Source organism: Miscanthus floridulus, unplaced genomic scaffold (assembly GCF_019320115.1).
Source record: "Miscanthus floridulus cultivar M001 unplaced genomic scaffold, ASM1932011v1 fs_187_2, whole genome shotgun sequence".
In the NCBI taxonomy this organism is placed as follows: Eukaryota; Viridiplantae; Streptophyta; class Magnoliopsida; order Poales; family Poaceae; genus Miscanthus; species Miscanthus floridulus.
The window spans coordinates 3,924-18,448 of record NW_027096351.1 but is presented as its reverse complement, the minus strand read 5'-3'; the positions used below and the strand labels follow the sequence as shown (position 1 = coordinate 18,448).

The 14,525-nt window shown below is 49.2% G+C and overlaps 1 pseudogene; it reads left to right on the top strand.

Moving 5' to 3' along the window:
* Positions 1–2,953: 2,953 nt before the first annotated feature.
* Positions 2,954–14,121, top strand: LOC136530729 (probable fucosyltransferase 7; annotated as a pseudogene).
* The last annotated feature ends 404 nt before the right edge of the window (positions 14,122–14,525 follow it).

Genomic DNA, 14,525 nt, shown 5'->3' with positions numbered 1-14,525 from the left:
AAACCGTTTGGCTGAATAGCTCCTCATGTCTGTTATGAATGGCTAAGATAGAGACAATGTCTAAAATGCCTCTGGCTGAACAGCCCCTTGTTTCTGTTATATACTTGATGATGTATTTATATTTCAGTGTTTTCAAAATTAAAAAAAAATACAAATTATTAGTAAGCAATAAATAATTAGTGGCTTGTTTATATTAAAAAGTCATGGCCCAACTATTACCCCGTCCACCGCAACGCACACGTCTTATCCCTTTCGCTCTTTATTTATTTATATTCTTTCTCTACCATCTCCTTCATCCTTTCTCTCTCTCTCCTTATCCTCTCCCCAGCCTCAGGCCCTCAGTGCCTTGCGCATGGCTGTCCGCCGGCCTCGGCGACCCGGTGGCTGACCTCGCGCATGGCCGTCCTCGCGCATGGGATTCCGAGGAGCTCCGTCCTCGCACATGGCCGTTCTCGCGCGACCCCGAGCTCGCTCGCCCGGCCGCCCTGCGCCATGAGCTCACGCCGGCACAGCTTCCCGCGCCGCCGTGCCTCCCTATACGCGCCTCCCCACACCACGCCTCCCTGCGCGCGCCCTCGGGGCAAATCCGACCGTGCCCACGGGAGGCCCCACGGAGGCAAGCGAGAGCCGGGCGAAGCTACCTTTTCTGGCTTCGTCTGACACTGCGCGCTGTGAGATCGGGATTTCAGGAGCTCCTCGCGAGAATCCCTTCGGTTTTGACGCGTTTGGTAGAAGGATCCGCAAAATAGCTCCGGGAGGCGGTAGAGAATCTCTACCAAACGGCCCCTTAAGCGGCGCGGCACCACGGATTGTGGATTAGAGAGTGCAACAGCCGGCGAGCGTGAAGCCAGACTACCGGAGCGTTGAGCGGGAGGCCGTCAGACCGTTTCCGACCACCACGACTCAAAATAAGACTCATTCAAAGGATCAATATCTATTTTTTCCTACTGTACCAACCAGATCTAAAAGACAACATTTTTTTTTAAATGAGTCTTTAGGAGAGAAGATATTATTTAGGTTATGTCTATTTTAGCACCTAAAATATATTTTTCACATAGATACTCTATTAAAAACTATACATTATGTTGGAGACCCATTTTAAATTTAGATTTAACAATAAGTATCCTATTGAAGACAGCCACGGACTGCTAGCTGCGTAGAACGGTTGGTCCCTAGGTGATTTTTTCTGAGAGAAGGTCCCTGGGTGATTCTCTTTATCCAATCGGAAGACAAGAAACAAGAGCAGTTCTCTAAATAGTACATCGAGCTGACATGTAGTAGAATCGTTAAAAAATATTTGAGAGCAGGGGGGGGGGGGGGGGGGGGGCATCGCCCAGTCTTGCCGACATATAGCTCCACCGATGCCTGCAACCACTTCGCATCGAACGCCCCCTTACTCGTATCAGATCCCACGCTAGCGAATCGCACTTGATAATCCGCGACTAGAGCCCTGCTCGGCTTACCCCATATTCGGCTTATTCGGCTTTTTTTTCAGTCGGAACAATGTTTTTCTCTCACAACAATTCAACCGGAACAATGTTTTCAGCCAGTTTCAGCCAAGTTTCAGACCAGCGAACGGGGCCTAGATCCCCATCCTAGTTGCGCCCCTGGCATCAAGCCCGCTGCGCTCCTTCCCTTGCCACGCCACGCTCCTTTCCCGTCGCGCCGCGCTTCTCCCCTTGCCGTGGTGCCATCCCTACCACACCCCCGTCCTCCACCGCGCTCTGTCTTGGCCGCGCCCCTTCCCCGTCCTAATGTCTCGTCTCCTCTGCAACATCCTTCCGATTATTACAACAAATACAGTATACTATTGAAACATACTTATATAGTCATTGCAACAACTAGATGAAACACATTAAACATGTGCCAGAAACACTGAAACATTTGGAACATAATTTGCAACATACGTCTAAAACAGATGAACACATGTGAAGCATACACTTGAACACATATGTGAGCCCTTGCAACATATGCAACATCAAATCTTTTTGCAACATTAAGATTAAACACATGAAACATATAGATGAAACGCGTGAAGCATACGCTTGAAACAACTAAAACACTTGAAACATATACTTACAACATACGTATATAGCCATTGCAACATACAGATGAAACACTTGAAAACAACTTTTGAAACACACCTGAAACAAAACATGGCAGCGCTGACAGCCATGGTCTACTTGGTGGGGAACTGCGGTAGCCATCAAGCGGCGCTCGGGTGCAGTGGAAAGGGTGGATGGCGACAGGCAAGCGGCCGGGCATCGTGAAGAACGCCGCGCCGGAGCAGTCATCGTGGACCACGCCGTATCGGCTCGAAAGAACTCGGCGGCGAGTGGTGAGTGACGGTGGGGAGACAGGAAAGCAGATGGCGGTGCTCGGGCGCAGTGCAGAACGTCGCTGCATTGCGGCCGCGGCGATGCGGGGGCGGAGAGTTGGTTCGAGAATGGATGGGAAAACAACAACGATTCGATAATAATGTGAGAGTGGCAATTTTGCGGATGACAATGTTGCCTGTTGAGCTGTTCGGGCGTCAGGGCCCACCAACACGCGTCTGGACAAAACGGGCGCTCCATCCACAGCATTATCGATCTCCAAAACACACTCTCTCGTAAGTGCACCGGAAAGCAATGACAATTTTGTATTTTAGGCCTTTTTGAAAACTATTTTTATAAATAGATATCTATGAAACTTTCTTTAAAAGGCAAAAGCGAAGGAAGGGTGCTCGTATACATGGAGGAGCATAATCCTAGAAGTGGAAACTTGGAAACATGGCATAATCTGGAGAATTGGGAATGGGCAGCAAATCAATATTTGGAGTGACCGAAACCTTCTGACCACAGTGGAAGAGTTGATAGACCCGACAACGGGACAGTGGGATGTTCAGCTACTGAACCAAACTTTTTGGGAGGAGGATATTCAGATCATTAGAGCAATACTAGTGCACGCTGAAATGGAATATGTGGTCGGCTGGCACTATGACAGTAAAGGACATTTCTCTGTAAAGTCGGCGTACAAAGCTCATAGAGCAGCTGAAAGCAGAAGACAAACAAAGAGGAAGAGCAAATGGAGCAGGTAATAGCGGTGGTGAATTGCTGCCTAGAGGCGAGGGAGTTCTGTTTTCTCTGTGATCAGGAGCCGGAATCAATTGATCATATCATCGCCAAGTGCCCGTTCACCAGAGAAGTTTGGTTTTACATCCTGCAAGCGATCGGTAAGCAGCTGCCGCAAGGAGCACCATCGACGATAAGCTGGTGGCGTCGTCTGCGAGCCTTAAGCAATGGCGAGCAACAAAAGGGCATGGACTCCTTGTTTGCACTGGAGTCATGGCAAATTTTGAAAGAGCGCAGATGCTTCAGAGGCGCGTAAACCAGAATCAGTGACTTCTTGCAAATCGATGGATTGATGCGGGAGCAAGAGGACTGGGAGCGCTAGCCAGCAGATCAATAGGCTGAGTTGATCCAGTTCCTGCCTCCTATTGGTTGTTCAGCTTTAAGATGTAGCACCAATGTAACCCCGGCAAGGCCGGTTTTATTTTCTAACTTAAACTCTCTTCTCTTAATGAAAATGTAACGCAATTCTCTTGCGTTTCCGAGAAAAAAAAATAAAGGTGGTGAATTTGACTTCTGGAAAAAATTATGGAATCGGGACTGCTCACCCAAGGTGAAACACTTCCTGTGGAGGCTAAGTCGTAACACATTAGCCATGAGGAAAGTGTTACAGCATAGGGGGATGCAACTAGACACAAGAAGAAGCTGAGTGTGTGGCAGGTTTGGTGAAGACGGCCGGCCATGTGTTGCTGAAATGAAAGGAAGTCAGGAAAATCTGGAGGGAGCTGAATTTAGAAGATGAGAGGTGCAGGCTGATTGGTGCGGGCTCAGCTAGGGAGATGATTGAAATGATGTTCACAATGACGGGCAAGAAACGGCTAACTGTGTATGCTGCTGTGGTTGTGGTTGAGTGAGCAAAACAAGTGGAGGGAGGGAGGAAGAAGAACTGATGCGCACAAATAGCAGCTTTCGTGACCGACCATTTTCAGGAGCCAGGCAAATTACCTGTGTTTTGTCAAAAATTCCTTAGCATAGGAAGTGGTGCGGGCCGGCACCTGGAGAGCTCAAACTTTAAGATTGGCGTTCATCCGATTATCACTCTTAGTTTGGCACTTACAACTTTACCAGATGAGAGAACTTTGAGTTCTTAATTTACCACATTTACGCATGTGGCACGCCACGCCAGCCCGACACTTTGACGTCCAGTCAGCATAGGCACGCGAAATGTCCTTGCTGCCCCTGGCCTGCTCCTCTCTCTCCATCTCTGACAACCAGGTCCTGCAGCTCCCTCTCACTGCCAGGTGGGCCCCACTCGTCAGCTTTGTCTTGCTGTCGTCGTCGGAGCCTTCGGATTCGCCGCGACATCCTCCTCGGCGGCCTGCTCTCGCCGGACGTCAGCGAGAGCACCTGCCTGAGCCGGTACCTCTCCTCGCTATACCGCAAGGCGTCGCCGCATTCGCCGTCGCCGTACCTCGTGTCGCGGCTGCGCAAGTACGAGGCGCTCCACCGCAGGTGCGGGCCTGGCATGCCCTTGTACGACAAGTCCGTGAGGCAGCTCGCCTCCGCCCACAACAATATGGGCCTCGCCGAGTGCAGCTACCTCGTGTGGACACCCGGCAACCACCTCAGCGACTGCATGGTCTCCATGGCGTCCGCCTTCCTCTACGCGCTGCTCACCCGCCACGTCTTCCTCGTCGACATGGCCAAGGACATGGCGGGCCTCTTCTGCGAGCCCTTCCCGGGCGCGTCCTGGGAGCTGCCCCCAGGCTTCCCCGTGCACAACCTCACGCAGCTCCACCGTGGCAGCGAGCATAGCTACGGGAGCCTGCTGGGCGCCAAGAAGATCAGCAATGACGACCTCGTCGGCGTGCGGACCGAGTCGCTGCCGTCGTACGCGTACCTCCACCTGGCGCACAACTACCAGCTGCCCAAACAGCGCTTTCTACAACGACGACCAGACCGTGCTGGGGAAGGTGAACTGGCTGCTGCTGCGCTCCGACCTCTACTTCGCGCCGGGGCTGTTCCTCATGACGCAGTTCGAGGACGAGCTCCGGTGGATGTTCCCGGCCACGGACACGGTGTTCCACCACATCGGAAGGTACCTGTTCCACCCGTCCAACAAGGTGTGGAAGATGATCTAGGGGTACTACATGTCTTACATGGCCAAGTTCGATGAGAAGATTGGGCTTCAGATCATGACCCTCGCCAGGAACCTCGTGTCGACGGAGGCGTACTTCAACCAGATCACGGCGTGCACGAGCCAGGAGAAGATCCTGCCCGAGGTAGATCCCAAAGTGGCGTCAAGTGAGCACGAGGCGGCTGCGACGTCGTCCAAGGCGGTGCTCGTCATCTTGGCGCAGCCGGAATACGCCGAGAGGCTCAAGTCCATGTACTACGAGCAGGCCACGGTGACCGGCAAGCATGTCAGCGTGCTGCAGCCACCGGGAGCCGGAAACTAGCCGCAGAACCACAAGGTGCTGGTGGAGATGTTCCTGCAGAGCTACTGCGACGTGTCCGTGGTGAGCGGGTGGTCAACGGTGGGCTACGTTGGGCACGGCCTCGCCAGGTTGAGCCCGTGGTTGCTACTGCCGCCGAGGAGGATCTCGCGAGGAGCTCCGCCGCCGCTTGGGAGCTCGCATGGGGAGCAGCTGCTCCACCAAGGACCCAGCTGTCGGGGATGGAGCTGGAAGACGAAGCTGACGAGTGGGGTCCACCTGGCAGTGAGAGGGAGCTGCAGGACCCGGTTGTCAGAGATGGAGAGAGAAGAGCAGGTCAGGGGCAGCAAGGACATTTCGCGTGCCTATGCTGATTGTGCGTCAACGTGTCGAGCTGGCGTGGCGTGCCACGTACGCAAATGTGGTAAATTAAGAACTTAAAGTTCTCTCATCTGGTAAAGTTGTAAGTGTCAAATTAAGAGTGATAATCGGATGAATGTCAATCTTAATAATGGTAAAAATATAAAAGCCCCGATTGAGGGTTGGGGCTTTGCTATTAGGCCTTCCACAGTCACAGTGTGAGAGTGCAGCCTCAAAAATAATGGGTCCCATACCTGAAAAGAAGGCGTCACTCTCTCGGGCTGCAGCGTGATGGCACTACTTGCCGGGCCCAGCACTGACACAATTTGTTCTTCTCCCTAAGCCTGAACACACATCGCAGCATGATTGGATGATAGAAATAAAATATACATTTTTACAAAGTTGGCACCGCAGCAACTACTTGCTCCGCTCCCAAAATTTCTGACATGTCCCAAAATTTCTGGTATGGGCATCACTTGCTGCAGCATGCGGAGTGACTCCCGAACCTTCTCTCTCGATTTCAAGCTTCACTCTAGCCTATTGTGGTGGGCCTTGAGCTGTCTTCTACACTGACACCTATTGCGGAATTTAAACTCAAAATAAGTCTTCAACACAATACATATAGCCTCCAACAGAGTATTTATATGAAGAACTATTTCAGGTGTCAGGAGAGGCATAACCCAAATCTGAGTATCATCTCTCACAAAAACCTATTTATAGAAATAATTGTCTTTTGGGTCTTGTTGTTGGAGCAGACAAAAAATATGTATTGAACCATTTGCCTATAGCGCTACCTAAAGGAGGAATGAGTCTTGTATTTTGGGTCGCGGTTGTTGGAGACAGTCTTAGGCTCCGTTCGGCTTACCCCATATCCGATTTGTTCGGCTTCTTTTTTTAGCCAGAACAGTGTTTTCTCGCACAACATTTCAGCAAGAACAGTATTTTTAGCCAATTTCAGCTAAGATTCAGCAAGACAAACGGGGCCTTAGAGATTATAGTGGTCGTGTTCTAAAATCTGGAGCTGGACGAGAAGATTTCCTTCTGGACTCTTTTCCACGCTGAACTGCTTGGTTGCCTAGCCGGGTTACAGACAGCCGAGAAGAGAAAGGAGGAGGAAGAAGAAGAGAAAAGAAACCCATAGAGCTATATAATTATATATTTCTAAAATATATACAATTTTTCTTATGGCTGCTATAGCATAACAGATTACTAACAAGGGACAATCTAACGAAGAGAAGGGATGTCAATGACCCAACTTGTCTTTTCTGTTCTGACCGGGAATCCATTTCACATCTGTTTTTTTGAGCGACCAAAAGGTGCAAGAGTCATTAGAACAAAGTGGGTATTCCGAAACAAGCAAGATGATCAAGGTGTTGTTGTGAGGAACAAGGCAAGGCTAGTTGCAAAGGGGTTCTCCCAAGTTGAAGGTTTGGATTTTGGAGAGCCCTTTGCACCGGTTGCAAGATTAGAAGCCATCCACATCCTACTTGTATATGCATCACGTCATGAAATGAAACTATATCAAATGGATGTGAAAAGTGTATTTTTAAATGGCTTTATTAATGAACTAGTCTATGTTGATCAACCTCCCAGGTTTGAAGACCCTAGATATCCTAATTATGTTTATAGGTTGTCCAAGACACTATATGGGCTTAAGCAAGCCCCAAGAGCTTGGTATGAGCGCCTTCGGGATTTCCTCATTGAGAAGGGCTTCACCATTGGGAAGGTCAACACCACACTATTCACCAAGAAGCTTGATGGGTATATCTTCATTTGTCAAGTATATGTTGATGATATCATCTTTGGATCATCAAATGAAGACTCATGCAAAGAATTTGGTGAATTGATGTCAAAGGAGTTCGAGATGTCAATGATTGGTGAGCTTACATTCTTTCTTGGTTTTCAAGTCAAGCAAATGAAAGAAGGCATCTTTATCTCTCAAGAGAAATACATAAAAGATCTTCTCAAGAGATTCAAGATGGATGAATGTAAACCAATCAAGACACCAATGCCTACCAATAGACATCTCGACTTAGATCAGGAAGGTAACCCGGTTGATCAAACTCTCTACCGTTCCATGATTGGTAGCTTATTGTATTTAACCGCATTTAGGCTCAACATCATGTTTAGTGTGTGTATGTGTGCTAGATTTCAAGCTAATCCTAAGGAAACACATTTAATTGTCGTAAAAAGAATCCTTAGGTATCTTAAGCACACACCAAGCATTGACCTTTGGTATCCCAAAGGAGCTATATTTGAATTAGTTGGCTATTCCGATTTGGATTATGCCGGTTGCAAAGTTGATAGAAAAAGCACATCCAGAGAATGCCATTTGCTTGGTAGATCACTTGTGTCTTGGTCCTTCAAGAAACAAAATAGTGTGGCTTTGTCCACCACCGAAGCGGAATACATTGCCGTGGGTGCTTGTTGTGCACAAATATTATACATGAAACAAACTTTGCTAGACTATGGTGTAGTTCTAGAAAAGGTACCTCTTTTGTGTGGCAATGAAAGTGCGGTAAAACTTGCAAATAATCTGGTTCAACACTCTCGCACCAAGCACATAAATATCCACCATCACTTTCTAAGAGACCATGTTGCTAAAAATGATATATCACTAGAAGGTGTAAGAACCAAAGATCAATTAGCGGATATCTTCACTAAACTGCTAGATGAGGCTACATTTTGTAGATTGCGGAATGAACTAAATGTACTTGATTTTAGTAACTTCACTAAAAGATGAGCTTGTGTTGTCCCTTGCATTTATTGTAATATACAATATGTTTAATTTTTTTGGTAATGCATATAGGGCTTGTCTAACATGGTTAAGATAACCATCGAAAAGCGTGTGAAGAAGCTTAACCTTGGATCAAACTTGACAAGCAACTAGATTTACTTACAAGTATTGCATATGCATGAATGTTGTTTTGTCGTTTTGTTCCAGTTGCCCTTTTATTGCCTATTTTCATAAAAAGAATTATAGCCTAAGGCAAAATATTTTAAAAAACTTGAGGGTTTGAGAGAGGTCACTCACATTAGTCCCAATTGATGTTTATTTGGATCTTATTCAAGTTGGGACTTGATTGAGAATAGGCAGCGTGGTGGAACTTTAAAGATTTGCTAGAAAAGAGTGACCGGATGCTGCACCGGACTCTGTAGTCTAGCGTCCGGTCAGTTCACAGGAGGTGAACTCGCTGCGAAGGAGTGACCGGACTCTGTCTTTCAGCGTTCGATCAGAAGACGTCTCAGCGTCTAGTCATTTGGAGAAGAATCAGGCTGAGTTGATCGGACTCTGGCTGCGTCCGGATGGTGTCCACCGGACGCGTCCGGTCGCGATTCTAGAGGAATTAGACCTCTCTGGAATCGACAGGATGCTGAGTGGCAGCGTCCGGTCGCTACCACCGGAGCGTCCGGTCAGTAGATATCATGCGGCATCAGGTTTCTTTCTTGTTTCCTTCTCTGTCACGTCGAGAGACCCTTATTTACCTAATCTTGTCGCGTGTTTACCCTAATCGTCGTGCCTCCCTCGTCCCGAGCCACCGCAAGTCCTAGCCGCTGCGCTGCCCAGCTCCACCACTGCCTCTCTCATGTGCCTCCTAGCCTAGCTGCACTCCCAAACCGCCGTGCCATCGCCGCCTTCCGTGCCACCACCGTAGCTCCCCACGCCGCAATCGCTGCCGGTGCTCGCAGCATCACCGTGCCTGCTCTGCGCCACCCAGCACGCCGTTGTGTCCTCATTCCAGTGCCATCGAGCTCTAGCATCATGGCCTATGCCACCGTGGTCTAGAGCCACCTCTCTGCCGTCCACATCCAGTGTCGGTAAGGGTCTGACCTAATGCCATTGCCCTTGACCTAGCTCCTAACCCACATTGCCTCGCTCATAACATAAATCGATTTCAAAGCATTGTTCTCCATTGCATCTAGGTCTATTGATTAACTGCTCACTACCAACCCTAACCTAGATTTGGTGGATCCCCCACGTGAAGCTTCTCTCCTTTTCTTCAGATCGCCGGTTCATCAAGTAGCAAGCCAGTCAATTCAATTTCATACCTACATTGCTTGCTCTCATAGGGTTTTGCATCTATTAGATATATTATATTTACTTGTATATCCTTCTATTCCATCATGCAGCGAGTCGGTGTCATTGAGGTGTCAGTGGTAGTTGACAGTCAACTCGGAGCCAAGCTCACGAGTACGGATCGAGGCCAAGCCTCGAAAGTGTCAGTGGACAGTTGATCTTGTCAGCGACAGTGGTTCTAGTCAGATCAGATGGCTCGCACCAAGAATATTGGTGGTGGTCTAGGAGATGATGATCGGAGGCCTCCGCCTCGCCTGCCTATAGGTCTTAAAGGCAAGGCGACAAAGAAGACTGCATCCAAGAAGAGGAAGTAGCCTGATGCAAAGATAGCCAGAGCAGCAGCAGTTGCTGAGGCCACAGAGCGTGCTGAGAGAGGAGGTGCCCGCAGTAGAGTTGTCATTATAGATCATCTGTTACCAGACGCGCATGGCAGACTTGAGCAGATTGAGCGTCTTCATGGTAGTCCACCTAGGACTGTCATGATGGCAGGACGACATCTTCCCATTATGGATCCTCAGCCTTAGGGGGAGTCATAGCAGCAGCCCCCACCAGCAGAGCCTCAGCTAGCTCAGGAGACACACGAGGGACAGCCATCACAGCAGACTTCGAAGGGTCAGTAGGACGAGGAGGCTGAGGAGACCGAGTAGGCACCCCAGTCACTGCTACACCGCTCTGGTCATACCCGGGTTCTAGTGTCACCGAGGCCGCCGACACAGCGGAGGGGATCACATCCACCACCTCGTCCATAGGGTCCACCTCTAGTGACCCACCTTGACTTGAGGGCTGCCACGGCCAAGCAGGTTCAGTAGCTTCGCTTTGTGGAGTTTGATGTGTGGTTTCCACCCAGGAGGGATGAGAGAGCTTCAGAGGGATTCTATACACCGCTCTAGGAAGACTTCTACAATGCATATCTGAATAGTGGAGTAGTTTTTAGATCTCAGTGGGTTTGCAGCATTGAGGCTATAGTCGCAGCAGCTAGAGAGCATATTCGCCCCTACCTTGCATATCTGTCGGGGCTAACAGATTTGATTGGACAGACTAGAGTATATGTTCCATCCTGGGTTCATCAGTTTTATGCTTCTCTCTATATTGACCCACACCATAGATATATTCACTTTGCATTCAGAGGCAGAGACTACAGGATAATGAGTCAGAGGGCCAGGGAGATACTGAGGTTACAAGAGCAGCCTATCAGGTTACATGAGGTATGTTATGGACAGTAATAGCCTCCTAGGCGCCCTCATGGTGGTTTGGTGCCCCCTACAGATCTTATGCGCTATTGCTTCAAGGAGCCCTTTGGTGAGGGGTCGAGGAGAAACCCCAGTGACCTTACTCTTACAGCTAGAGTGCTAGAGGCTATCATTAGGAGGACACTACTTCCCAGGACGGGATACCGAGAGGGCTTGACTCGCCTCCAGCTTTGGCTCCTCAACGCCCTGATGCAGCAGACTGTGTTTGATATTTAGGACCTCCTTCTATTAGAGATGGAGGATACTATAGCTGAGGGCTTCAAGGGTCACAGGCATCTTCCATATGCACATTGGATCACATTATTCTCAAGGCTGTGCACGTTAGGACACCAGAGATAGTTGTAGAGTACAGAGGTGCCACCATAGAGTTTCTAGCTTATAACATGGCATAGAGGATCAGGCATAGCACACCACAGGCACCCACTCAGCTTCGCCATCGTCCAGATGTACCAGAGTCCGTAGCTCAGTAGGACAAGATTATCAGATGCATAGCCGCTACTGAGGAGGAGCAGCTTGAGGCTCAGGAGGAGAGGAGCGAGTCTAGTGATAGTTCGGATGATGACTATCTGCCTATTCCTCAGATGCCTCCATGCAGACATGATGCAGAGGCCGGCAGTTCTAGCTCAGCTCTACCTGGCCCACAGACGGACCCCGCTTTAATTGCTATCCTTGAGCAGATACAGCAGGATTAGGCTAGACAGGCTCAGGAGACCGCTGCTAACTTTGCATAGTTTCAGGCTCATTAGGACGAGTTCCAGTGATAGCAGCAGGTCCTCCAGCAGTAGTAGTAGATGCATCAACAGCAGTTACTCATGCAGCAATAGCTTTTGGGATTCATGCAGTATGTAGTGACAGCCATTAGGGCCCCATAGCCACAACTTTTGCCCCAGATTGGTCAGCCTACTACCACTATGATGACTCTAGCAGTACAGCCTAGTGGGCTTTAGAGTTAGGGATAGCCTCTAGCTCCATTTTCTTCTCCCATAGTATAGGTGTCCTAGTGGTTATCCTCGCCGTTGGTAGCCCCGTAGTTCACACCATATCAGACAGGCTTCACATCGGATCAGTCACCCTCACTATTTGTGCCTGACACGTCAGTTTCCAGGAGTCTTGGAGCATCTTTTAGCGAGTTGACAGGGATGCCTACACCACTACATATGTATGCCCTAGGTCCTTCAATAGCAGCTCATGTTGCTATGACTACTCAGAGGCTTCCTTCTTCTATCGCATCTTCTGATCCTATGATAGATATATCAGTAGCATCATAGGCAGCACCTGCCCTAGCTTAGACCCAGACCGCTTTAGAGATGCTTCCAGCCATAGAGGGTCAGTCAGTATAGAGCTCAGGGTCAGATGATGATGGCACCCAGTTCCAGCTTGCCCCTCGTACCTCAGCGCCCGGCTCGTCCGCTGCAGCCCCACCGATCGACCCTTAGGTTTTGGTGTTTGATGCCAAAGGGGGAGAGGGTTCGAGTATGTTGACTCAGGGGGAGCGACTCTTAGGGAGATCCTAGTTAGCTATTAGTCTATTATATACATTTGGAGTCTTATTTGTGTGATACACTATTACTTTTATGCATTCATGTGTTTACCTTCATGCATATTATTATATCTATGTGATAGTGATATCTACGTGATTGTGATTTATGACATGTGTGCTCTCTACTTTGAATTCATTTATATGTCATATCACTTGTGTTATGCTCATTTGCTTTTGCTTCCGCGCTTTACTCCGATGCAAATGAGCTTCACCACTTGTACTCATGCTTATTTCATATCTTTTGAGTACCTCATGTTGGCTTGGGTCATATAAGCTTGCCTAACTATTTTGTTCTTATTGACAAAAGATTATATGAACCAAGCATGTCAAAAACCTCACTCTTTCACATACTCGAGGTGGTATTGTCATCAATCACCAAAAAGGGGGAGATTGAAAGCATCTAGGCCCCTTGTTGGGTTTCGGTGATTAATGACAATACAAGATTACTATGACTAACGTGTGTTTTGTAGAGGCAATTAAGTTAGGTCATGGTAATGGAGATCAATTGGGCAATCAAGGTGGTCATGCCCCTACGATGGAAATCATTTTGGTTTTCAAAGGATGGACGACAAGGTTAAGGATAACTAGTTCTAAGGGCCTGTTTGGCATGGCTCTAACTCCGGGTGGAGCTGCTCCACTCCAGAACTCTAGGTGGAGCCAGCTCTAGGTGGAGTTGGAGCTGTCTGATTGAGATGTTTGGCTGGGAGGATGTCCCCAGCTCCAGAAAAGAGGAGTTTGAAGGTGAATTGTCATTCTTGCCCCCAACTCATGGTCCCACCTGTCATCCTCTTATTCTCCTCTTTTCGTCCCACAAGTTCATTTCTTTCGACAAGTTCACCTTCTCCTAATACCAACGGCGACCTAGCAAGCACAAATATGAGCGAATCAACAAAGCAAGCTCCTATTTTGTTTCACCCCAAAGCTCCTGTTTTGTTTAATATTTCTTCGGAAGTGCACTGGATGAAGAATTTCATGAAGCGTGTGTTGGATGCTGTAAAACTCATCGCTCGATTTGCAGCACATCGCTCGATTTGCTAGCGTGTGTTGGATGCTGTAAAACTCATTATTTGCTTTCTTATCAGCACGGCTACCATTGCACACGCAGTGGGAGTTTTGCACAAACCTGCTGCTGCATGCATCAGGCTCTGTTGGACGATCAGAACGAAGCAAGTGTTAAACAAGCAAAATTTCTTCGTTATTCAGTAAAGGCATAATCATACACATACAATATCATTGATAAACTCTGCTTGAGCAGCAAAAACATGGAAGTACATATGTTTTCTCCTAATTGATTGATCTACAGGACGAAAAACCAGGAAACAATTCCAACGATCAGAAGCACATGACCCCGGCGGCAGAAGCCGCGACGTTGTCCTTGAAATCCGCGGCCGCCATGTCGATCAGGTGACGCGCTAGCTCCACTGCGGCAGCCAGCCCCGAGACCTGCTCCTAGAGCAGCCTCAGGGCGTCGCGGCCGTGTCCCTCCAGCAGGCCCACAATCTCCCGCAGCTCCCGCACCGAGCGCGCCGCTAGGAACCACGTCACGGAGTCAGGCGGTGGCGCCCCAGCGATGAGCGACGTGGCGTGGACGGCGTCCTCCAGGCCGACGGGCTCGTGCTCTCCCAGGGTGCTAGAGCCGCCGCGGCGGCCTACCCGGCCCGCGAGGCCGACGCGGAGCTGCACCGGCAGTTCGCGGCCGCCGCAGCAAAGGGACATGGCGCCGCCGTCCATGCTCTCTCGGATGGAAGAGGAGGCTGTAGATGGGTAGCTGCCGCGGTGGCAACTCGCGGAGGCCATGGGCGCGGGGGCTCA